The following is a 23,868-nucleotide window of genomic DNA, read 5'->3' on the forward strand; positions in this document are numbered from 1 at the left end:
AATATTGCAGGTGGCCAACTGTTAGGATAAACAATGTGCAGTTGGTATTTGCAAGTCTGATGTATGAGATTATTCAGTGCAGGGTAAACCTTATTGTGTTAAGAAAGTGCATTCATAGCCACAATGTAAGAGCTGGGAATAGGGGCCCTGCCTATTACAACGGACCACCAGACAAATGTGTTCCCATGTTCCTAGATGGTTGAGAGCCCCTCCCCTGGGGCATCTTTTACAGGGCCTGGAGATGTTGAAAAAGCCTTTGCTGAGAGAATAGTATTTGAATTAGGCCTTGAAGCGTGAGTTCACCCCCAAGATAGAGGGAACAGCATGAGCAAAGTTACACAGCAATGCGGAGAGTTTCAGCCTTGGGGGCTAACTGGCCATGAGCTCAGGGTCCTATGCTGTGGGTCCTCTTTGTTCCCTCCCTTCCCCACCAGCCATCTTCTGCACATCTTGGAAGACTGGAGAGCAATCTGAACTCCCTCATGTTGCCCTTGTACACGAGCTTTATGTGTAACCAAGTCTGTGATGAACCCTGGGAACAGGCGGTGCCTCTGACAGAGCTGGTTACCTGATGACCTAGGTCCCTCTGAGCAGTTTCGGGGAAGCATCCACCTGCAAATTGACCACCCAGTGGTTTTGCCGGACACTCCATTGTGAAAGATTTAATTATAGCGTTTACACTTGGAGAAGTTTTTTTTTTTTTTTTTAAAGATTTATTTGAAAGTCAGAGTTACACAGAGAGAGGAGAGGCAGAGAGAGAGAGGTCTTCCATCCGATAGTTCACTCCCCAGATGGCTGCTCTGGCTGGAGCTGCACCAATCTGAAGCCAGGAGTCAGGAGCTTCTTCCAGGTCTCCCACACCAGGTGCAGGGGCCAAGAACTTGGGCCATCTTCTACTGCTTTCCCAGGCCATAGCAGAGAGCTGGATTGGAAGAGGAGCGGCTGGGACTAGAACCAGCGCCTATATGGGATGCCAATGCTTCAGGCCAGGGCGTTAAGCCACTATACCACAGCACCATCCCCAAGTTGGTTTTAATCTTAAAAAATGAAGAGATTATAGCTGATAAAGATTTTCCACTGTAAGGGTGGAGGCCAAAAGGTCAAGGCCTGGACTCTGTAGGAGTGATGGTTTATCAGCATCGTTGTCTTCATGTGGATCCATCCAGGAAGTTCTCCTGTGCTCGTGGAGAGCAGGGTGCACAGCCTCCAGCCTCAGTTTCGTACTTCAAGGTGTTGCCAGGGAGCCTTGCAATCTGCCTCCTCTTGAGGTCTATCTCCTAGAACGCAGTTTGAATGTTCAATTGAAGAGGAGATGCTATGGAAGGAAGCCCTTGGCAATGATCCATCCTTGGAGATGGTGCCTCATCCTTTGCCTGATACAGACCCTTAAACACCTTGCAGATGCTCAGCTGTGCCTATAGTACACTGTCTTCCTTTTTACAACACCCCAGAAAGTCCTCAGCCTCTCTCAGAGATCAAAATAAAATTTTAAACTCGGGGGGGGGGGGGCAACATTGTAGCACAGTGGGTTAGGCTGCTGCTTGTGAAACCAGCATCCCATATCGGACCGCCTGTTCAAGTACTGGTTGCTCTACTTCTGAGCTGGCTTCCTGCTAATGTGTCCAGAGCATATGCCAGCCCTGAGTACCTTGTCTCCTGCCTCCCGCGTGGCAGACTGCTGCCTCCTGGCTTCTACCTGGCCCAGATCTGGCTGCTGTGGCCATCTAGAGAGTGAACCAACGATGGAAAGGAAGACATCTCTTTCTCTCTCTCCACTCCTCCTCCCTTTATCTTCAAATAAATTAATAATTAATTAATAAAATAAATCTTTTCCAAAAGCCCAGTTATGTAGGGTTTTCTAGAGAAACCAAATTGCAGGATATAAACATGTCTATGGTGAGAGATTCATTTGAAGGAATTAGCTCATGTGATTGCAGCAGCTTAACAAGTCCAAAACCTTCAGGAGCCAGCGACCCAGCAGGCTGAAGGCCTGGAGGAGTTGTCATTGGGTCTAAGGGCTGTCTGCTGGCAGAATTCCTGCTTGCTCTGGCAAGGTCAGTCTTTTCCTGCAGCAGGCCTGCCACTGATTGAGTGAGGCCCACCACTGCCTGGATGGTGATCTGCTTTACCCAAAAACTACAGATCTAAGCATTAGTCTCAACTCAAAACAATCACAGAAACTTTTAGCACAATGGCTGAAGAGATATCAGAGTACTGTGGCCTAGCTAAGTGGACACGTGAAATTAACTTGCACTAGTGGCTACAAAGGTGGTCTTTTGTCAGAAAAACTGAATAAAATAATTTTTTCCCAGTTGCAAAAAAGACAACTCAAAGAAATGGATTATGTTTTTCCATTTCTAAATTTTCTTCCCATGCATTTTTCTTAAACCTCTGGCTCCCGAACTTCCCGTTTCTTGAAGATTGCTAAAAGGAAGTCACGGGACACTTGCCTCAGCTAAGTCAGTAATATTCCACAAAAAGGCTGCTGATTGGCGACAAGAAAATAAACAGTGTTTTGCTTTCTTTCTACCACTAAGAGGAACCAGTGTGTATAGAACATACACACACATGCCACGACTCAAACCCATGCACATGAACACGTATATCACATCTGTGCCTACTTCCTCTGGATACTAAGACGTGTGTTCATTCCCTTCTAAGAACTGTCACTGTTTAGACCAATAGGAGAAGTGTCTGCCTAAGGTGATGTTCAGGGGTGATCTACCCTTCAGCAATGGATCAAGAGGTTTTGTCCATGCTTAGGACTTCGGGGACTGACTCTGTGCCTGGTCCTTAGTGGAAAGATGTAATCGGAAGGTGATAAATGAATTTTAATTTTATTAACACCTTTCTGCATTTAACACATGGAGCAAGTATGACTTATATAATCAGGAAACTTAAGAAACAGCCATTAGAACATCATTAGTGGATGCTGTATTATCTGTTTTTAGTGTAAGCTGAAAATGTAGCAGGTATGTGTGTGTGTGTGGAAGTCTCTTTCATTGGGGACTCTCTATTATCTTGGTCTTGGTGTGCTTTCTTGGCTTTTGTATCCACTTGCTCACCAAACTTCACTCTCAGTCTTCCACCGCTTCGTTAAGTGTCTATAAAATCCACACCCTTCCTTTCCTTTGGCCTACTGCTTTCCACACTGGACTGATGAACTTCTGATTCCTGAGTGGGCTTCTAACCAGTCCTCCCTCCCGCTGATCTGGCCACTGTCTGCTTGCTGGAATCATCTCCCTCACATGTTCCTGGGTCTCGTGCTTTCTCAAAGCCCTCTTCTCACATCTAAATTTGCATCCTGCCACTTGAAACACTCCCTTCTTCAGCACCCTCATCTCCTGCTATGGCCCAGCATGGCTTCTTAGCAACCAGCCTGTTACTGTTTAACAGTACATCTCTACTCTCAGCATAGTGTAAACATTTAATTAATAATCATAATGATAAAATGCCATCATTGAGCACCTATTACATTCAACTCTTTATTTCATATTATTTTAAGGATATCACTTAATTCTCACACACCTCAATGAAATACTAGATTTCTTTTTTCATTTCAGAGTCCCTGGTGCAGTTCTTGGAACACACCAGATTCTCAAAACTATTGTTCCGGGAGAAGTTAAATGATTTAACAGATGTCACATGGCTAGTAAGTTAGAGATTCAAGTTCAGGTTGGACTACTACGCAACACTATGTGGCTTACACAGGTTCCTCCAGGTTTGCTATCGGCAAGACTATGCTATAGTCATGTTCATCCCAAAACAGGCAGGCAGCACAGCAGAAATAGAAAATGACTCCACAGAAGTCCAAACCAGAAGCCCAGGCAAAGACTGACTCTGACCAGAGATCACTTCTGTTCTACCAGTTACTATAAGAACACAGGATAGGTTTCCTGGAGGGTGGTCTTGCTGGAACTTCAGCTGTGGGAAGCTGAAATAGAACAACTCACCATGCCAAACATCTGTCCACTGTTTTGATCAGCCATAAGGCCTTCATGTATTCTATTAATGCTTGTGATGCTCCACTCCTGAGAGTCCAGAGTCTAGGTCGAAGCAATCTTTGGTGTCTCTATTCCCAAAGGGTAAAGGAGCATCCACAGGTTGTTCTAGACTAGAGAACAGCAAATCTCTCCTAACCTTCCCCAGAATCTGTGAAGTTTGGCGGTTCTCAGAAAGCTATGAGTTTTCCTATTTGGCAATTCCCAAAAGGGTTCATGACAGATTATTGACAGTTCCTGAAGTTGTGCTTACTTTCCTGCAATTCAAGATGGGGTAGTTAGAGTGGGATGTATGCTTATTGACCTGTATTTTGTCTTTTTGCTTCTAATTTTCCTTCCTTTGTCTCTTTCGCTAGCTAATGAATACTAGCTGAACTAGCTCTAGCTTCCTTAATCAACTGCTCTCTGGCTTCACATCTCTGATTCTTTACAAGGAAAATGGTGACTTCAGATTTGGATCTTGCTAGAGTTAGAACACTGCCAGCCCAACTGGCAGGTTCCTTCCCCTCTTGGGTTCCCATCAAGGTAGCAATCCCACATCCTGGACTGGCCAGCTCCTCTGCAAGGCGCCAGTGTTGTTAAACTCACTCCACTGCTTTGGAAAGCAAGAGACATCCAGAAGCAACTGTAGCATTTGCAAAGTTTGAAGAGGCTAGGGATTTCAAGTGAGGGCATCAGTTTTTCCAAAGAGGCTATCTAGGTCAAATCTTCTAACGTCTGACCTTGCTCAAACCCCTCCATTTTGCGGATTTTGCAGATAAAGAAAATGTTTTTCAGACCACAGATGATTCACCAGGTGCTACCGCAATAGACAGGCTCACTGGGGCAAGGAACTCCTGTGAGCCAGACTCAGCCAACTCTTAGGACCCAAAGGCAAAACAAACAAAACATAAAGTCCAACACTCCCAGGGATTGAGGGGAATTTTTGCAGTGGGAGGGAAGAACTGAGAACAGATGCTAAGTATAGTCAGGAATAACGAGATAATAGCAGTCATCAGCATTCAGCACCAGTGGTGATAAGTTTGCACTTTTGCAGTTTATAAAGAAGAATTCCACAGGATCTCCCCTGAGCCCTTTTGAAAAATGTCAATGGTACCTATGTCCCAAGCATGCCAAATCCAGTGCTCCACACAGGGATCTTCTCTGGGAAGGGAAAGCAATTACTGAAATGAATGACTAGGTTGTAACTCACCAGCGGGCCAGTCCAACCACCCACGTGGAACTGGGTCACCCCAAGCTGGAGAAAACTCATTCTCCTGGAACTACTAACCTACATTTCCTGGAGAATAAATCTACACAGCTCAGTGTCAAGTAAGTTGCTGAAGTCCAGAAAATGGTCAGGAAATGCCAGGCTGGGCTCACATGGGTGCTTTGAACTACGGCATCACTTTGAATGGGACTATTATGTACCTTAATAAATCAATGTCATGTGGCAAAATCCTGCCTTATACGAACCAGCTGAAGAGTGTGATGTAACTATGTTAACACTTCTTTTATAGTCCTGGAAGAGTACAGTGGGGTTGGGTCTATCAGTAGTCATGTAAAGAAGCTGAGTATACATTCCAGATGTTCATTATGTCCCAACAGTTCACTGGGAGCTAAGTGGGAGCATTCTCATTGCCCAAGAAGTTGATTTTAGTAATTGCGAGAGAAGCACACTTGAATACGTTTGGGATTATAATGCTAAATCCCATATATCTTATTAAGTAAGTGTGCATGTGTAAAACAAAGCAAGCATACAAAAAAGCCATGAAAAGAAAGAAAGAAGAAAAAGGAAAGAGAAAAAATAAAGAAAAAAAGAACAAAAAAATCAAGCAAACATAATGTGATGGGACCTTTCTGTCTGAGATCTTTCTTTCCCAGTTCAACCTTATAACACCACGCTCATTTCTGTCCTCAAACTGAACCTTTGCTAGAAGGGTCTAGGGACCCAGAAGTCAATACAGATGCAGATCAGATCAACCAACTCACAGAGGAACTGAACGGTGCAAAAGCAGACCATTCAATGATCTCCACTATCAAAAATATTTTTATTTGTTATGTTGCTTAAATTTCAAAATCTCTTCCAAAAGAATTAGTTTTAAGCAAACTCTAATGAGTTCCTTTAAAAAGCATTCAGACTTTTAGACTGTAGAAATTTGTTTCAAAATGTTCTTTTTTTAAAAAAAATATTATTTATTTATTTGAAAGAGTCACAGTGAGAGGGAGAAACAGAGAAGAGATATATCTTCTATCCGCTGGTTCACTCCCCAAATGGCCACAATGACCGGGGTTGGGCCAGGCCAAAGCCAGGAGCCAAGAGCATCCTCCACGTCTCCCGCATGGGTGCCCATATGGGAGCCCAAGCACTTGTGCCATCCTCAGCTTCTTTCCCAGGTGCATTAGCAGGGAGCTGGATTGGAAATGGAGTGTGTGACTTGAACTGGTGCCCATATGGGATGCTGGCACCACATGCAGAGGCTGCTGTGCCACAATGCTGGCCCTTCAAAATGTTCTTTATCCTAGAGGCTGAGATGTTGAATCACCCTGACTTTTTTGTTGAAGATGTCATGGAATTCATACAACATCCTAAGCCCTTTAGACTTCAGCTTGAACTGATCTTTGCAAATAATCACACAATACATGACATTATTTTGACTGTTCTGACCAAATTAGACTACTTATTTTAATTATGCCTTGTCCTGTTTGACTTTTAGTTCCTGCTAAGGGATCTTCATCCCCATCTTGACCCCAACTCTTGGCTGAAAATTCTAGCACATTTGCCATCTGTCCTATATCAGTCTTTCTCTCTCTTTTGTGTTCCTATGTTTGTACCAGTTAGATGCAATGGCTCATCCCTGTGAGTTTCCCTGCCACTTTGTTCATGCCTTCTCTTTTTGTACATATGTATGTAAATAGATAGGCTTTTAGGCATATATTTATTTATTTCTTCATTAAAAAATCATTATTGAACATAAGGCACACACTGAGAACTAAAACATAATGGTGATTAAAACCACACACCAGCTCTCCTTTCATAAAACTTAGTCTAGTGCAGGATATATTAATGAAATAATCATACAAATGACTATATACTTATAAGCTGAGTTATTTATCCTGCAGGAAATTGCTCTTCTTTACTTGCTCTTCCAAAAAGGGCAAAAAATGTATTTGATCAAAGTGTGGACTGAGAGGGTTGGAAGCAAAGGAACAGAGAAGTAAAGAACTGAGTTATAGTTATTTCTTAAGGTAGCATTTACACAAAACTCTTTGTTCCCCAGGATTCCAAAAAGAGGGAGATGCTCAATCCACTTTTTTTTTTTTTAACAGTATGAATAAGAAATAGGTGTTTTGAGTTTTCATTCATCTACGCATTGCCCACTCATTCATTACATATTTATTGTGCCCTCCTACTTAACAGATATATTTCTTTGTGTGTTTGGGAAAAGATGAAAAAAAACACACAAAGAAAAAAATTTTTTGACAAAGTGGACAGTGAGAGAGACAGAGAGAAAGGTCTTTCTTTGCCGTTTGTTCACCCCCCAAGTGGCTGCCAGCATACCGCACTGATCCAAAGCCAGGAGCCAGGTTCTTCTCCTGGTCTCCCATGCAGGTGCAGGGCCCAAGGACTTGGACCATCCTCCACTGCACTCCCAGGCCACAACCGAGAGCTGGACAGGAAGAGGAGTGACCGGGACAGAATCTGGCGCCCCGACTGGGACTAAAACCTGGTGTGCCGGTGCTGCAGGTAGAGGATTAGCCTATTGAGCCGCGGTGCCAGCCATACACAAAGAAATTAATAACAACCTATGAAGTGCTAGGTACAACAGATAAATGAAAACAGGAAGGGTCAAATAGTCTAATTTGGTGGCGATTGACTTAGAGACATAGTGGAATTGACCTAAGTTGGCCTTCATTGAGAGAGAGGGACACATGTCTGTCTCAGATACTTAACTTTGTTTCAGAGGCCATCATTATATTGACTGATCTCTTAGAGTGGAGAAAAAAAATACATTTTCCTCCCCTATTCAACATTTATAGTTATGGCCCCTCTATCTATAGGCATATTAACAAGAGGAAAGCACACACATCTATTTAATATAAGGAGCCTACATTACGAAATGAAGACCCAAAGAAATAGGTAAACCCAAATATGTTTATGCTTGGTTTGATGAGAAATATGATGAGGGCAAATGGGAATGCTGTAATGATAATAAGCTGGGGCTAACTTAGCAAGGCTTTTTTGTTCAGATTCTTCTCCATGTACCTTTGTTCCTTTTCTCCAGTTATAGAGTGGATGCCTTTCACCTGACTGCTTCAGGAGAAAGTGGTGGGGGAAGGTGAAAGTAACCTTCTTGCTTCTCTTGTTATTTCAAGTATCAAGGTGCTCTATTTTGGGAGCTGGGTTTTCTTAATCCTCATCACTTTTTTTTAACTTTTATTTAATGAATATAAATTTCCAAAGTACAGCTTATGGATTACAATGGCTCCCCCCCGCCCATAACTTCCCTCCCACCCGCAACCCTCCCCTTTCCCTCTCCCTCTCCCCTTACATTCACATCAAGATTCATTTTCAATTCTCTTTATATACAGAAGATCAGTTTAGTATATATTAAGTAAAGATTTCAACAGTTTGCACCTACATAGAAACACAAAGTGAAAAATACTGTTTGAGTACTAGTTATAGCATTAAATCTCAATGTACAGCACACTAAGGACAAAGATCCTACATGAGGAGTAAGTGCACAGTGACTCCTGTTGTTGACTTAACAAATTGACACTCTTATTTATGGTGTCAGTAATCACCCTAGGCTCTTGTCATGAGTTGCCAAGGCTATGGAAGCCTTTTGAGCTCACGGACTCTGATCATATTTAGACAAGGTCATAGTCAAAGTGGAAGTTCTCTCCTCCCTTCAGAGAAAGGTACCTCCTTCTTTGATGACCTGTTCTTTCCACTGGGATCTCACTCACAGAGATGATTCATTTAGGTCATTTTTTTTTATTTTGCCAGAGTGTCTTGGCTTTCCATGCCTGAGATACTCTCATGGGCTTTTCAGCCGGATCCGAATGCCTTAAGGGCTGATTCTGAGGCCAGAGTGCTGTTTAGGACATCTGCCATTCTATGAGTCTGCTGTGTATCTCACTTCCCATGTTGGATCATTCTCTCCCTTTTTAATTCTGTCAGTTAGTATTTGCAGACACTAGTCTTGTTTATGTGATCCCCTTGACTCTTACTCCTATCATTATGATCAATTGTGAATAGAAATTGCTCACTTGGACTAGTGAGATGGCATTGGTACATGCCACCTTGATGGGATTGAATTGGAATCCCCTGGTATGTTTCTAACTCTACCGTTTGGGGCAAGTCAGCTTGAGCATGTCCCAAATTGTACATCGGAAGCCAGGAGCCAGGAGCCTTCTACAGGTCTCCCAAGAGGGCACTGGGGCCCAAGGTCTTGGGCCATCCTTGGCTGCCTTCTGGGGAGTACCAGTAGGGAGTTGATTTGGAAGTTGAGCAGCCAGAACATGAACTGGTGCCCATATGTGATGTCAGCATCTCAGGCTGCAGCTTTAACCACTACACCAAAATGTCAGCCCCTTAATTAATTTTTTAAATATTGCTAGGGAGCAGAAGAGAAAATTTCTCAGAGTTTAAGATTTCTAAAAGTCTAATTCCAATAAGATCAATTTTCCTTAGGAAAAAAATGCCTCTGAAAAGTAGGTACAATGGAAAGAAAATGGGATGAAAGTCAGTACTTATATTTATTTATTCTAGGATGACTATGCAATCAACTGCTAGCCAGTGAATAAATATCCTCAGGCCTATTTCTTCATGCAGCTCTGATTTCTTGGAGTCAATGAACACTTGGAACCCAAACCATTAGTAGATCAGGTACTGTTTTATATATAACTATAAATGTGATCATTTCAGTCTATTAACAAGGAATAATTTGTCTTATAGAACTATACCAAGATTGTAGTAGAAGTAGGTAGATTGCTATTTATAAAAGTCACGGAGAATCAGAAACTACCACAGACCAAGCTCAAGTGATAATGAGCCAGAGGAGTTTTTAATGCAATCAACCTGTAGCCATCTAGGGGCAGAACATGAGCCACTTGTGAAGTAGGTGTCTACCTCAACCTCAAAGGTAAGCCAATCAATGGTATCTTTCCATCTTACTACTGAGTGCTCAGAATTCTTGGATTGCAAATGTAGAAAGCCATGGCCATTGTCTCTCTTGATGCTCAAACCTTATTACTTGAAATTATAGAAAAACAAGAGAAATGGAAATCTAACATTTAACATAGTCACTATTTATATATTTTTTCGAAGTGAGTGAGGGAAAAGAAACAAAAATACATGTCTGTTACCAGGGTTAATTTTACCACAGTTCAAGATAAGAATCAAAAGTATAGCAATGATAGACTTGTGGAATTTTAGAATTTGAAGGGAATTTAGAGGTTATCTCAAGTCCAGCTGCTTATTCATTTGGTATCTGATGGAGATGGAGAAAGGGAGTATGATGTGGGATAATATATAGAATAATGAGGTGTGGTAACCTCACTGAGGCAAGAAAACAGGAGGAAAAATGGGTATTTCATAACATATTTTTAATAATATGCCTCTTTATGAAAGAGGCAATGTATGGATGTGCTGCATTCTTGGACATAGTGATGGGCACCTGCTTGGTTAAAGCACTTCTTCTAGATTTCTGCACCTTAGAGGAAAAAAGGCAACATTAAAGGAAAGGAAATTTAGAAACACATTTTTGGGGGATAGGCCCAGATTCAGAATGGTTAAGTTAGGGTCAGAGAAACATTGTGTTTGAAAGGGTAAATAAATATCTCCCCAAATAGGTTTCCCAGAGGTTGAAATAAGGCCAGGGTTTATATCTGAGAAACATCATTGAGTAGTTCTATGGCCTTGAGAAAGTTGTTCTCTCTGAGTTTTCCTATTAATAATTCCAGGTTGAGATGGACTGGGATTGATATTCCCAGCATCATCACTGTGTGACCTTGGGTGACCTATTTATTCTCTGAGAAACTCCTTAGCTTATAAAATTAAGATAGTAACACATACCTCAAAATGTAAGCACACAAAAAGAGTAGGTGTTACTAATATAATTATTTTCACATATTTCATGCAAGCCATTAACCTATAATGTTATCTAATTTGGAACCCATTGTGCTGTGTCATCTGTAAGCAAAGTTTCTTGATGGTCTGCCCTTGGCAGAAAAGTTGAGTTAAGGTCAAGTTGACCTCTTTCAAGTTGATTTTGGTTCTCTCAAATTTATTTGAGCCTTGAGGAATAAGCCAGCTAATATGAATGATTGCAAAGCTCTCAGGAAGTATCATCTACTATAAAGTTCACCATCATTTTCACCAATCCAAAATGGACACCTAATTTGAATGTTCAACATGAATAGTTGCCTAAAAGAATTATAAATTCTGCAGTTTAATTCAAACCACACATAGTCACATTGATCTTTCATATTTATTAGCTGTCATGTGAATGTGAAGTCCACTATTAGGGGAACACCATGCTTGACTATTTGATTTTGATGATTTGATTATTGGAGAGATGGAGCAGTAATCTTTTGTGTCATATTAACTCTATTTGGTTAGCTGAGCAAAGCAGGAAGCACACAATTTGGGTCAAATGAGGCAAGAGGCAGAGGCTCAATTTCTCTTCCCTCTTTCCGCTTAGGGAAAATGGCCTTGTTTTAAAAATACAGACCCTGGGAAGGTTATGCTTCATGGGGAGCTTAAAAGGACTTGATTTAGGGTTCCACGTAAAACTAACAAGGTTTCTCATAGATTTTAGCAAAACTGTGATGCCTTCCAACACTCCCCATTTCTTTACTGAAGATTGCCTTGGAGAACAGTCTCACAAAGGAGTCCACAGCCAGAACTGGTCGCTTACTTCCTTCTAAAAGACCACATTGACTAATTTCACATACTTTGGGTCCCTCTTTATGTCCTGTAATTGGGACTGGCTATATTTCTCTGCACATTTCTTATTCTGGCTTAATGTTATATATCTTTCCCCAGATCCTTCTTTTGAGCCCTTTGGAACTCATAGCACAGCATCAGCAAAATCCCCAAATAATTCATCTTTTTGTGCTTCCCCTTTTTGCTTTGAAAATCATCTGCCTCTAGAGGATGCTGACTTTGCCCAGCCTTCTCTGTGGACTTGAATTTCATATACACAAGTTCTGGAGATAATGGCTAGGTGTTCTCCTTTATTCCCTGTGACTATTTTCAGATGATCTTTGCCTCCTCTCCCCTAAACCACTCCATCTCCAGCTAATCTGGTGCACTAACAGAATATACCACCTTCTTTCACACTTTGTTGCCATTATACGTGGTCTTCCTTGTTACTCTCCTTACTTCATTAATTATTTGTTGCCTGTGTCACTGTCTCTCTTTCTACCACTGTTTTTGTTAGCATTCTTGAATACTTCCGTACCTATGTAGACATTTCTCGGACAACTTGGCCTCTCAACTCCTTGACCTCCTTGTGTCCAATCATCTGTGCCTTCATTTTGCCTCAGCTTTCAACTCCTATTATCAAACTTGAGATTTTGTTGACTACATTACCTATGAAAGCTCCATTTCAAGTATCCCACTTCCTGCATGCCACCTTCGATTTTTTCCAGTTTATTTTGTCTAATACTCCACCTCTGAACAGTCAACCCTCATTGAGATTTTGAACGCTCTGATTCCACCATGATTTCCTCTCTGTTATCCCCTTATGTTCTCAGTTACCCTGTACTCAGATTTCATGACCCATAAAGTTAGAGTACATCTATTGTTGTTGCCCACCTAGACTCTGTTAATCCTCTGTTAACCCTCTGTTACCACTATCCTGTTATTCTGGAAGAAACTAATCTTGTTCTCCATTCAGCAGCCTCATCTTTCTCCACCACATTGTGCTCCTATGCTTGTATTTGCTTATCTCTGTGTTTTATATACTCTGTGTCTCCCTCTGGAATAATAGCTTCTCATGACTAGGGACTTTATTGTTCCTTGTTGTGCTTACAGAACACAAAGCAGTACCTTGTACCGTGGTAGCCACTTAGTGTGTATTAAATAAATGAGTGTCAGTTTAGGTCTGGGGTTGATCCTTAAGCCTACCTCCAGGGTTGATGATGTGACTCAGCCTTAAGAAAATAATCACATTTTACTCTGTTGCTTTAGGATGGACACCCAAGGCAATATATCCCTGACATTGTTACTATGTACTTTTGGAGCTCCAAGGGGTCACTTAGAGGAAGCTGGGCTGAAAATAATGTCACTCAAATGGATGTAGAATAGAGAGAAAGAGAATAAGGACAAATTCTGATGATCTTTTTAAGATCCTGGATCAACGCAAGTATATTACATAAAAAAATTCTAATTCCATCTTTTATTTAACTTTGCTTCATTAAACTGAATTGTATTTATATCATTTAAAATCCAAAGAGTCCTGCCTAATACAGGTTGTAGCTTGTGATGATGTTAATAGAGGAAGAAACAGACGGAGCAGATTATGTGAGAATAGAACTTTATGAATAGCCGCCTTTAATGGATGAATACAAAAAGGAGACTTAATACAATCAACTTAAAAGGTAAAAGAAGACTAGTTCACAGCAACAAAGTGAAGAAAGAGTATCAAAAGGAAGAAGTGGCAGTAACTTTCATGCAGTGGTTAAGAGGATGCTTGCATACCATATTGGAGTGTTTTGTTAGAGTCTGGCTCCACTTCCTATCCAGCACTTTGTTGCCATTATACATGGTCTGCTTCCTGAGAAGCAGAGGCTGGGGAAGTGTAAGACCTGAGTGCTAGCATAATGTATTGGAGGGGCCCAGAGAAAATAGATGAGGGCTGCAGGCAGAGGGGCCAGCATTTATGAGCAGTGGATGGAGGCAGGTGTGGAGAGGTTTGACTAGGGAGGAACCCATATTTGCACTGCATAGTTCTTTTCTTAAAATAGAATGCAGACTCATGTACTTAGAGCAAGGAGAAAGGAGTAGAGCAGGGAACTTAAAGAAAAACAATAAAGTTTGAAATAAGTGCTGGGAAGAGAGAGAGTGTTGACCATTTGAAAGCACAATTTTTTTAGGGCATCCAGGGTGAGCTGAGGCTGTGACTACAGGATGTAGACAGACTTTGCCTAAACAATGCATGAAAGCTTGGTTTAGAGCAGAGAAGCACTCTGTGGGTTTTATCCAGGGTAGGGGTGACTCTTTCTTGTTCTTTTGAAAACAATAATACCTCCATTAACGAGTGCTTTGGGAATACAGCTCTTTACTATGAAAACAGGCAGTGTGGAAAACAAAAACATGCCCATAAATCATGAAAGCAAAAACATTTGTAGTTGTATGACAAAATTGCTCAGTATGCAGTTTCTTTTTGTGCTGGATCAGAGTCTAGTCTAGATCACCATGTAAAATCTTGATCATCTTCTGTCCAAGGTCCTCTTGACCCACTTCAAAGATCTGACATCTCTTACTCTCTTCAACCCCACCCCTTAACAAACCTGGGAAGGATTTCATAATCAGTCTTGATCATGCCTTTTATAGATGGCTATGGTATGGATATAGTTTGAGAGTCTTCCAAAGGCTTAAGTTGGGGGTTTAGTCCCCAAGGTGGTGATATTGGGAGATGGTGTGGAACCTTTAAGAGATGAGGTTGAGTGGGAGACACTTAGGTCAGTTGGAGACATGTCATTGAAAGGATTAAAATGCTTGTGTGGTACTCTGTCTCTTTCATGAGCATCCTATAAAAGCCTAAACCTGGCCCCTTCCAGGATCTCTCTGGCTTCCTAATTCAAAATTGCTTCCTCCCACACACACTTTCATCATCTACTATGCAGTCCTTCCAAGAACATATACCATGTTTTGTGTGGACTTTCAGCTTCCAAACCTGTGAGATATATAAGCCTCTTGACTTTATAAAGTTAGTCTTTTTCAGGTATTTCATTATAGTAATGAAAAGCTAACACAGAAATATTCACTATCCTTCACCCATGTGCTACCCGAGTCAGGCTTATGTATTTTCAATGATTTTTCTCCAATTGTGGAATAATGTTATATTTTTCTTCCTTAAGAGAAGTTTAGATGTTGCTATGATTTGGATATGGTTTTTTTTTTCCAAAGGCTCATATGCTGTAACCTTGGTCCTTAATATGATAGTATTGAGACATGGTGGAGCCTTGAAAGGTGGAGCCTAGTGAGAGGAGATTGGATAATTGGGGGCACCACCCCCAGAAGAGATCAATGCCAGTCTCATGGGAGTGGATTAGTTACAGAGGGAATGAATTGGTTATTACGAGAGCAGACTGTCGCAAGGCTAGTTTGGCTTATGCAGCTTGCACCATTCAGTGTTGTGATGTAGCCAGAAGACCCTCACCAGAGGCCAAGAAAATGGAGTTGCTAAATTTTGAAATTTCAGCCTCCAAAACTATGAGCTAAGTAAACCTCTTTTCTTTTAAAGGTACTCTATCACAGATTTTATGTTACAGCAACACAAAATGGACTAAGACAGCTGTCAACTTCAAAGTGAAAGGAATGCAGATATGGAGATAGTGTATCTGATATCCAGAACCTTTGTTATACCCAGAGATCAGAAAAGTGTCTAACAAAAAATACTCACGAGGTATCAGTTGAATGAATGAATGACTGAATGAATGAATGGATAAACAATACTAGTGAATTGGGGGCATGACAGAGATTAGGGGGGAATGAAGAACAGACATTGCTAGTAGAAGTAAAAATTATTATAAACTTTGTGGAAGGTAACTCTTAGTTGAGCTGACTCAGACAAAGATTTGAGGTTAAGTAGTTGGCTTACTATGTTTTATGCTTCTAGGACAGAATACTGAAAACTGAGTACAAGAGAAATGTATTTCTCCCAGTTCTGGAGGCTGAGAGCTTAAGACGAAGGAAGCACTCACATCTGGTAATGCTTCTTGCATTATCCTTACATGACAGAAGGTGAAAAGGCAAGAGAGTGAACTACTGCAAGCCCTCTTGTAGGTGAGTTAATCCCATTAAATAGCCTAAATACCTCCAAGTAGGTCCCACCTCCTCACACTGTTGAATTGGAGATTAAGTTTCTAATACGTGAATTTCAGAGGACATATTCAGATCATAGTAGTGGTTTATTTGGAAGGCAAACCTACAAAGCAATGATAAGAAAGTGGGAAAGTGAGAGAGGGAAGAGGAGAAAGCCAATAAAAGGGTACACTTAAAAAGAGGGTTACCACAGTGAACAACTAAGCCTCGATCTTGGGATCTTGGTACATATAGGAAAGTAGACGGAGTTGTTCTTTTGCAAAAGAGAGAAAACACTTACACATTTGTGCATCAACTCCTATTTGTCATTAGCTGAAGACTGTTCTAGAGCCTGTGCACGCCTCAACCTTTCTGGCCTACTCTATAGGTAGACAAAACGCATTCTGAAAGCCAGGGAAATCCCTCAATCAGAGTACTGCAGGTGCTTGTAGTAGAAAACCATGACTGACTGGGGAGGGGGCACAGTGGGACACCAAGAATGAAGAATCAAAGTCAGTTCAGCAACCTCTTTCAAAATTTTAAATGCACACATCCTTCCATACTGTAATGCCACTTCTATAAAGTATGCACTTGATAAATGTACAGATATCTACAAACACACACATAAATACACACAGGATATTCATAGCAGAATTCTTTTAACAATAAATATTGAACACAATGTCAGTAGCCATCAGTAGGGGGTCATTTGAATAAATTATGGTACATTCATATATTGGAATCCTATACATCTCCTAAATAAATGAGGATATGTATTATTAAATCAGAAAGATCTGCAATATACTTGTACGTGTGTGTACTAAATCAGAAAGATATCTAATACCCACATATTATTAAATTTAGAAAATGATCTAATAAAATCATATGTAACCATGTATTTCATACATACATATATACATATATATATAAAGAAAGCTCATGGAAATGTATCTTTTGAAAAATTTTGCATGGATTTTAACTTTATTTTTCACTAGAATAAACCATTAATGTAATTTCCACAATATTTTTGCAATGTACTGTGTGTGTGCGTAGATGTGCATAGGCTATCACTGGAAGGATACACAAGAAATGGGAAACAATGATTCCTCTGGCATGGAAATTAGGAATGGAAAAAAAGGCAAAATGGAAGGTAAACATTTTTGTTACTGTAATCTGCAATATTGTCTAATTTTTAAAAAATATGTTCATATATAATCTATTGTAAGAAAGTAAAATTTAAGTGAATTGTAGTTGCTGCATGTGTATGTGCACGGAATGTAGTTAGCAGAACAAAACACATGCTTCTTCCCCCACCTCTGTTCTCCCACATTTTAATACCAAGAGAACTGAATCACAAAGGATTGTACTGGTTTTATGGACCTCTAAGATGCCCTGAGGTTGAGACTATTCTGTTCCGAACCAATCATCAATGTGACCTCCTCTAAGCTTCTTTTCTCTGCTGAGTTTTTCACAGGTCTGTGCTTTCTTGTGACCCAAGGACATGGTGGCAGATAAATGTCTTTAAGGCACACACAAACAACAAATTACTTCTGGTTCAAGGCAGACTAGATGTTCTTGATAGTAAGTTGCCAGTAGAAATGTTTTCATCCTTGGAGAAAGTGTCTCCAGTGGTCATGACACTCTCAAGCAGGATAGCCACTCCTTGGGGGTGCCCAGAGTGTCTCCACAATTGGCTGGGCAGTGACGTGTACACAAGTATCTAATTAGCATGGATCTTCAGTGTGAGGAACTGGTGCTTTCTCTGGAGTGCTGGGGGACAGAGAAACTAATTTGCCCTTGTGAAACTGGTCAACTGCTGAACTGCTTTCTTGGCCTCTCCAGGGAGGAGAGGATTAATCAGCTAATTGTCCAATTTAATCAATATGGGCAGCCACATTTAACACAGAATGCCCAGATTAGATGGTTCAGTTTTTGGCAGGAGTCCAAGGGGGGAGATACAGAATCTCTGTTTCTCTTTCTCAGTGCACTGAATGTTAACAACAAAGATCATAATTTTTCATCTGGACTATTGCAACACTAACCCAGAATGCTCTTCCTGTCTCCACTCTTGCCACTTTTTAAATCATCTTCCAAGATGTGGCTTAAGTGATCTTTCTAGAATATGGATAGAATTCTGATGATCTGTTTTTTGAAATCCTTTAGCAGAATCTACTTTCCTATAAAGTAAAATATGTTCCACTAACCAGGGTACCAAAGTCTTTTATGGCCCAGCGCCTGACAACGTTTCCAGTTACATGACTTACCATTGTCCATATTTTTGGATTTTTATTAATGTTTGTTGATCCCTGTATGCAGTTCATGTTCTATATATTTCTGTATTTTTAAGCTCAGAGGTGCTGGCCCTCTGGGTTTCCACAGCATTGTTAGACTTTCCCTGTAAGTTTTATAGTACTTATTACACTGTAATAATTTTAATTTTTTGTTTCCTTGCCAAAATCCTTTATTATATGATAAACATTTCTAGATAAAGATATTCTCTTATGTTTATGTTCACAAGATGTGGGAAGCATTCAATAATAGTTGTTTACATATATCAACTTCCTTCTACCCCTTTCCCATCAATGCCTCTGCTTGAGTGCCTTCAGTTCACCACCTTTGTAAACATCTCACCCCATTAGACTATTTTAATCATGGTTTAGAAAAAGGGTGGTGGCTGGATTCCCCAAGGAGAACACTCAAATGCAAATCTGCATGCAAGAATTTGAGGGGACATTTCAGGATCAGCACCTGTGGAGGAAGTGAAAGCAGCAGATTGGGAAGAGAGAAGTTGGGCTGTGGTGTAGAAGCAAAAAGTCTTAATTGACCCCACAGAAATTTGTGAAGCTGGTTCAATCCTTTGGGGTTGGCTCAAGTTGAGGAAAAGATGCTGAATTTTTAATGTCTCTGCATCAACCAGACATTGGATGTCTGCTGCCCCAGAAAGGAGTGTGATCTTGAACAAAGGAATTCTCTTCATCAATTACTGAGAGCTGTTGGTGGGTATCATATCCAGCATTTGAGAGAAGAGGTCTTTTGGTCCTGAGTGGGAATCTGGACAGTACAGCCCCTCTGTATCAACTACAAATTTGGACTCTGGAGTCAGACTGCCAGTGTTCAAATGTGAGCTAAGTGAACCATTTGCTAAGTGATCTAGTTATCTGTTGCCATGTGATGAAACACCTTAAAAACTTAATGGCTTAGGAAATGCAATCACTTCTTCAGATGACAAACCTGTAAGGCTGAGAGGGATAGTGTATTTCTGCTCCTCATGGTTTCAACTGGGATGGCTCATCTAAGATTGGAAGATCCACTTCAAGAGAGCTCACTTGCATAACTGGAAATTGCAAGATACCTAGGGTTTCCTTATTGCACAGTGACTCCAAAGTGCCATAGTCATGCATTTTCCAGAATCAGAGGGAAGACACATAGACCCCATTTCTTGATGGGAAGAATATCTTATTGTAAAAAGATCATGTGTGATGGGAAATATTATTAGAGTGATACTAAAAAAAAGTTAAATGAGCATATTATTTTGCCTAAGTATACCCAAAAGGGTAGTACCTGGGAGGAGACACACTACTGCAGTTATTCTGGCCAGCATAGAGTAGAGATAATCCACCTGTTTCTTATCCTTTACAACAGAATTCTGTAAAATATAGTCTGGGGTTATATCCAGCCCACTATCTGTTTGTGTCAATAAAGCTTTATTGGAATGCAGCCACACTCATTCATTTATATATTATCTATGGGTGCTTTCACACTGTAACAGCAGAGTTGAGCAGTTCTGATGGAGACCATCTGGTCTGCCAAGACAAAAATATTTGCTGTCTGTTCTTCCACAGAATGTTTGCCAATTCCTGCTTTACATCCTACTCAATTGTAGAGAGTTAGAACTGAAAGGTGCCTTATAGATAGCCCTTTTGAGTGCACCTTTTAAGTACTGATGTGAATAGTGAGGCTCTCCAAGGATTATTTAGACTGCTTAGAAGGAATGACCATGTTTTCTGCCATTTCCTGGATACTGTGTCCTGTGCAGCTGACATTTTACAAATAGTCTTTTCTTTCATCCATAACAAGCTCAAGGGAAGTCTTCATTTTAATTCTCAATTTATTTCTGAGGAAAGTGAGGACTCAGGTTAAGTAATCTTTCCAATTACAAGGTGCAGAGCAGGAATGCCCAGGTCTCCAGAGCCCATGCTGCTAACCAGGGCAGCAGGTGAAACCTGCATTCCATGCCTCTCTCAGTTCCACCCACCTGAGCCCATAGTACCACACATCAGCTAGACTCACGGTTTATGACCCTAGCTCTATATTGAAATCACCTGAAGAGTATCAAAATATACAGGTACCTGTTAAAAATATAGACCTACTGTAGATTAGGAAAGTCTGTTTTCAACAAATTCCCACTGTGATTCTGTTGTCATTTAGGATTGAGAACCATTATTCCCTGTTCACTAGAATCAAGTCCTTTTAACTCCTTCTTAGGAGGAGTTCAATGAAGAGTTGTATTGTCCAGCTCTTATTTTTCCATCACTTCCCATTTACTCCATTTTTTCATGGCATTTACCAGATACCACGAGAGCTGAGCCAAACACTAATGTGACTTTAAGAAATCAACAAAGAGCCGGCGCCGTGGCTCAACAGGCTAATCCTTCGCCTAGCGGCGCCGGCACACTGGGTTCTACTCCCGGTCGGGGTCGGGGCGCCGGATTCTGTCCCAGTTGCCCCTCTTCCAGGCCAGCTCTCTGCTGTGGCCAGGGAGTGCAGTGGAGGCTGGCCCAAGTGCTTGGGCCCTGCACCCTATGGGAGACCAGGAGAAGCACCTGGCTCCTGCCTTCAGATCAGCGCAGTGCACTGGCCGCAGTGCACCGGCCACAGCGGCCATTGGAGGGTGAACCAACGGCAAAGGAAGACCTTTCTCTCTGTCTCTCTCTCTCACTGTCCACTCTGCCTGTCCAAAAAAAAAAAAAAAAAAATCACCAAAGAGTCATACATCTGTTAACCACCTTAACTTATTCTTTCTTCTAAGTATATATTCTCCTCTGAATATGTACTTGCCACAGGTAGTGGCAAGCCAAATCCTCATCCTGGAGCTGCAGAGCATTGAAAAGACTAGAGAAGAAAAAAACAAGGAATCCTGGGATCTTCCATGTACTGGGGAGCAGTTCTCGCCCAACACAGTGATTGTTGGATTTCAACCTTTGCTTCTCTTCTGCCTTCTATATGCACATTTGCAGAGGATTTGAAAGTGGAATGGAAACGCTAACAACAGTTTTTTTTTTAACTTTTATTTAATGAATATAAATTTCCAAAGTACAGCTTATGGATTACAATGGCTTCCCCCACCCCATAACGTCCCTCCCACCCACAACCCTCCCCTTTCCCTCTCCCTCCCCGCTTCCATTCAAATCAAGATTCATTTTCCATTCTCTTTATATACAGAAGATCAGTTTGGCATACATTAAGTAAAGATTTCAACAGTTTGCACCCACATAGAAACACAAAGTGAAAAATACTGTTTGAGTACTAGTTATAGCATTAAATCTCAATGTACAGCACACTAAGGACAAAGATCCTACATGAGGAGTAAGTGCACAGTGACTCCTGTTGTTGACTTAACAAATTGACACTCTTGTTTATGGCGTCAGTAATCACCCTAGGCTCTTGTCATGAGTTGCCAAGGCTATGGAAGCCTTTTGAGCTCACCGACTCTGATCATATTTAGACAAGGTCATAGTCAAAGTGGAAGTTCTCTCCTCCCTTCAGAGAAAGGTACCTCCTTCTTTGATGACCCGTTCTTTCCACTGGGATCTCACTTGTGGAGATCTTTCATTTAGGTTGTTGTTTTTTTTTTTTTTTTTGCCAGAGTGTTTTGGCTTTCCATGCCTGTAATACTCTCATGGGCTTTTCAGCCAGATCCACGTGCCTTAAGGGCTGATTCTGAGGCCAGAGTGCTGTTAGGACATCTGCCATTCTATGGGTCTGCTGTGTATCTCACTTCCCATGTTGGATCGTTCTCTCCCTTTTTTATTCTGTCAGTTAGTATTTACAGACACTAGTCTGCTAACAACAGTTTAAATTACAGACAAAGCCCGAAACAAATAACTTTTTAAGTGATTATTGCACACATGAACTCATTTAAATATTAGTACTTTGAAGTAGTGCAACAAGTATACCTTCATTTTAAGTATAGTGATGGTTTTATTTACAGAAGTTGTGATTTCTACTATATCACTGAGATTTGGTGAGTTCCCCAGTTGGCAGAGCAAGAATTTAATTCCTAGTATTCAGGCACAAGAATGGCAAGAGACATTTCTAATCAAGATTCTCACATTCATAAAGAATTAAAAACCATTGCTAGGGCTGAAGCAGTGGCTTTTGAAAAATTATAGATTCTTTGGATGTGGGAAGAGATGTTCTCTTTCCCATTTTGCTCATTTAACCTGTTGCAAAACTTGACAATGTTTTGCAAAACTTGACAGTCTCTTGGATTTAAAAAAATATATTTTGTAATCCAGATGTCAGATGAGGTCTCTAACTCCCATAACTACACATGTGGCTGCAGGGTAATTAACTACCCTGGTTTGCCCAGGACTGAAGTATTCCTGGGACATAGGACTATCATTGCACTGAGAAATTCTTGGGAAAAATGTTATGTATTGGTTGTCCCAACTTGGACACAGAATTCAGCTATTATTTCTTGCACTCACAAAAATGATCTGTTCACCAACATTTCTCGTTTCTGTCCTCTTTCTCCATCCCACCATGTTTCAGGAACAAATAAAGTTTTCTCCTCTTGTGCACAGGGGTCCTGCCTCCCTTCCTGAAGCCTGACACCAGCCATTTCATGGCCCCAAAGCCTTGACGTCTACTCCCAGCAAGCTTATCACAACTGTGGCCCCCTGAAGAAGAATGCTGCTGAGTAAATTTCATCTTATCTCATTGCCGTTTGCTATACAGAGCCGTGTTCTAAATGGATATTTTTTTAACATTTTATTTCAGAATATTTTTATGTTTATGAAACAAAGATTGTCAGGTAGTAATACAAACTTCCCATATAACCCCCACCCTATCTCCCCATCACCATCTCCTATTAGCACCTTCATGTTGAGTGAAATAAGCCAGATGCAGAAAGACAAATACCACATGTTCTCCCTTATATGTGGGAGCCAAAATTTAATAAAGCCAACTCAATTAGAATACACAATATTGATTACCAGAGGCTAGGAAGGATAAAAGGTTTTTGGATGGAAAATTAGGGGAATCAAATGGATATATTTTATGCAGGTTCCTCCGAATCCGTGGTAATCTCCCCTCACTGGTCACATAAAGCTCAGTGTGCTTGCTATATAGAGCCATAAATGAAGGACATGACTAACCTTGTGTCCAAAGACAGCTCACCTGGCTCCTCTGCGTTTGAGTGCCTTATGTTAGAAGAAAGAGGAGATAAAAACAGAACAATTTCTGAGATTCCTTCCTACCCTGACATCCCTTTGTATTATACATTGAGTTAAATGCAATCAGTCACAAAAATCTTTTACATGCACCCTGGAAAACTCACAACAACATCCTTCAAACATGAACCAATACAGAATGGGGAAATAGCAGCAAAGTTGATCTTTAGACCTTTCTCGTGATGTAACAATGCCCAGAGTGTCCCCATCGTTCTCAGAAATCACTGTTCTCTACTCTTTCCCCTGTGGTGGGGCATGATGCTATTTTAAGAGTTGTTTATGAGTTAATTACTTAGAAACAGAAAAAAATCCTTTCTTCCCAACCTATTTTGAAGGAATTGTAATACTTTTTGAAGACTGTTGAAAACTTGAAAAATAGGCAGATAAAAAAATC

General features: G+C 40.8%; 1 long non-coding RNA gene across 1 annotated transcript in view; it reads left to right on the top strand.

Moving 5' to 3' along the window:
* Window positions 1–23,615, top strand: part of LOC108176710 (uncharacterized) — a 28,860-nt gene extending 5,245 nt beyond the window's left edge. The window contains exons 3-5 of the long non-coding RNA XR_001793427.3: window positions 15,836–16,002; window positions 17,074–17,170; window positions 22,827–23,615. This is a non-coding gene — a long non-coding RNA (uncharacterized lncRNA). The remainder of the gene's footprint in view (window positions 1–15,835; window positions 16,003–17,073; window positions 17,171–22,826) is intronic.
* The last annotated feature ends 253 nt before the right edge of the window (window positions 23,616–23,868 follow it).

The sequence above is a fragment of the Oryctolagus cuniculus genome, chromosome 11, assembly GCF_964237555.1.
Source record: "Oryctolagus cuniculus chromosome 11, mOryCun1.1, whole genome shotgun sequence".
NCBI classification, from domain to species: Eukaryota; Metazoa; Chordata; class Mammalia; order Lagomorpha; family Leporidae; genus Oryctolagus; species Oryctolagus cuniculus.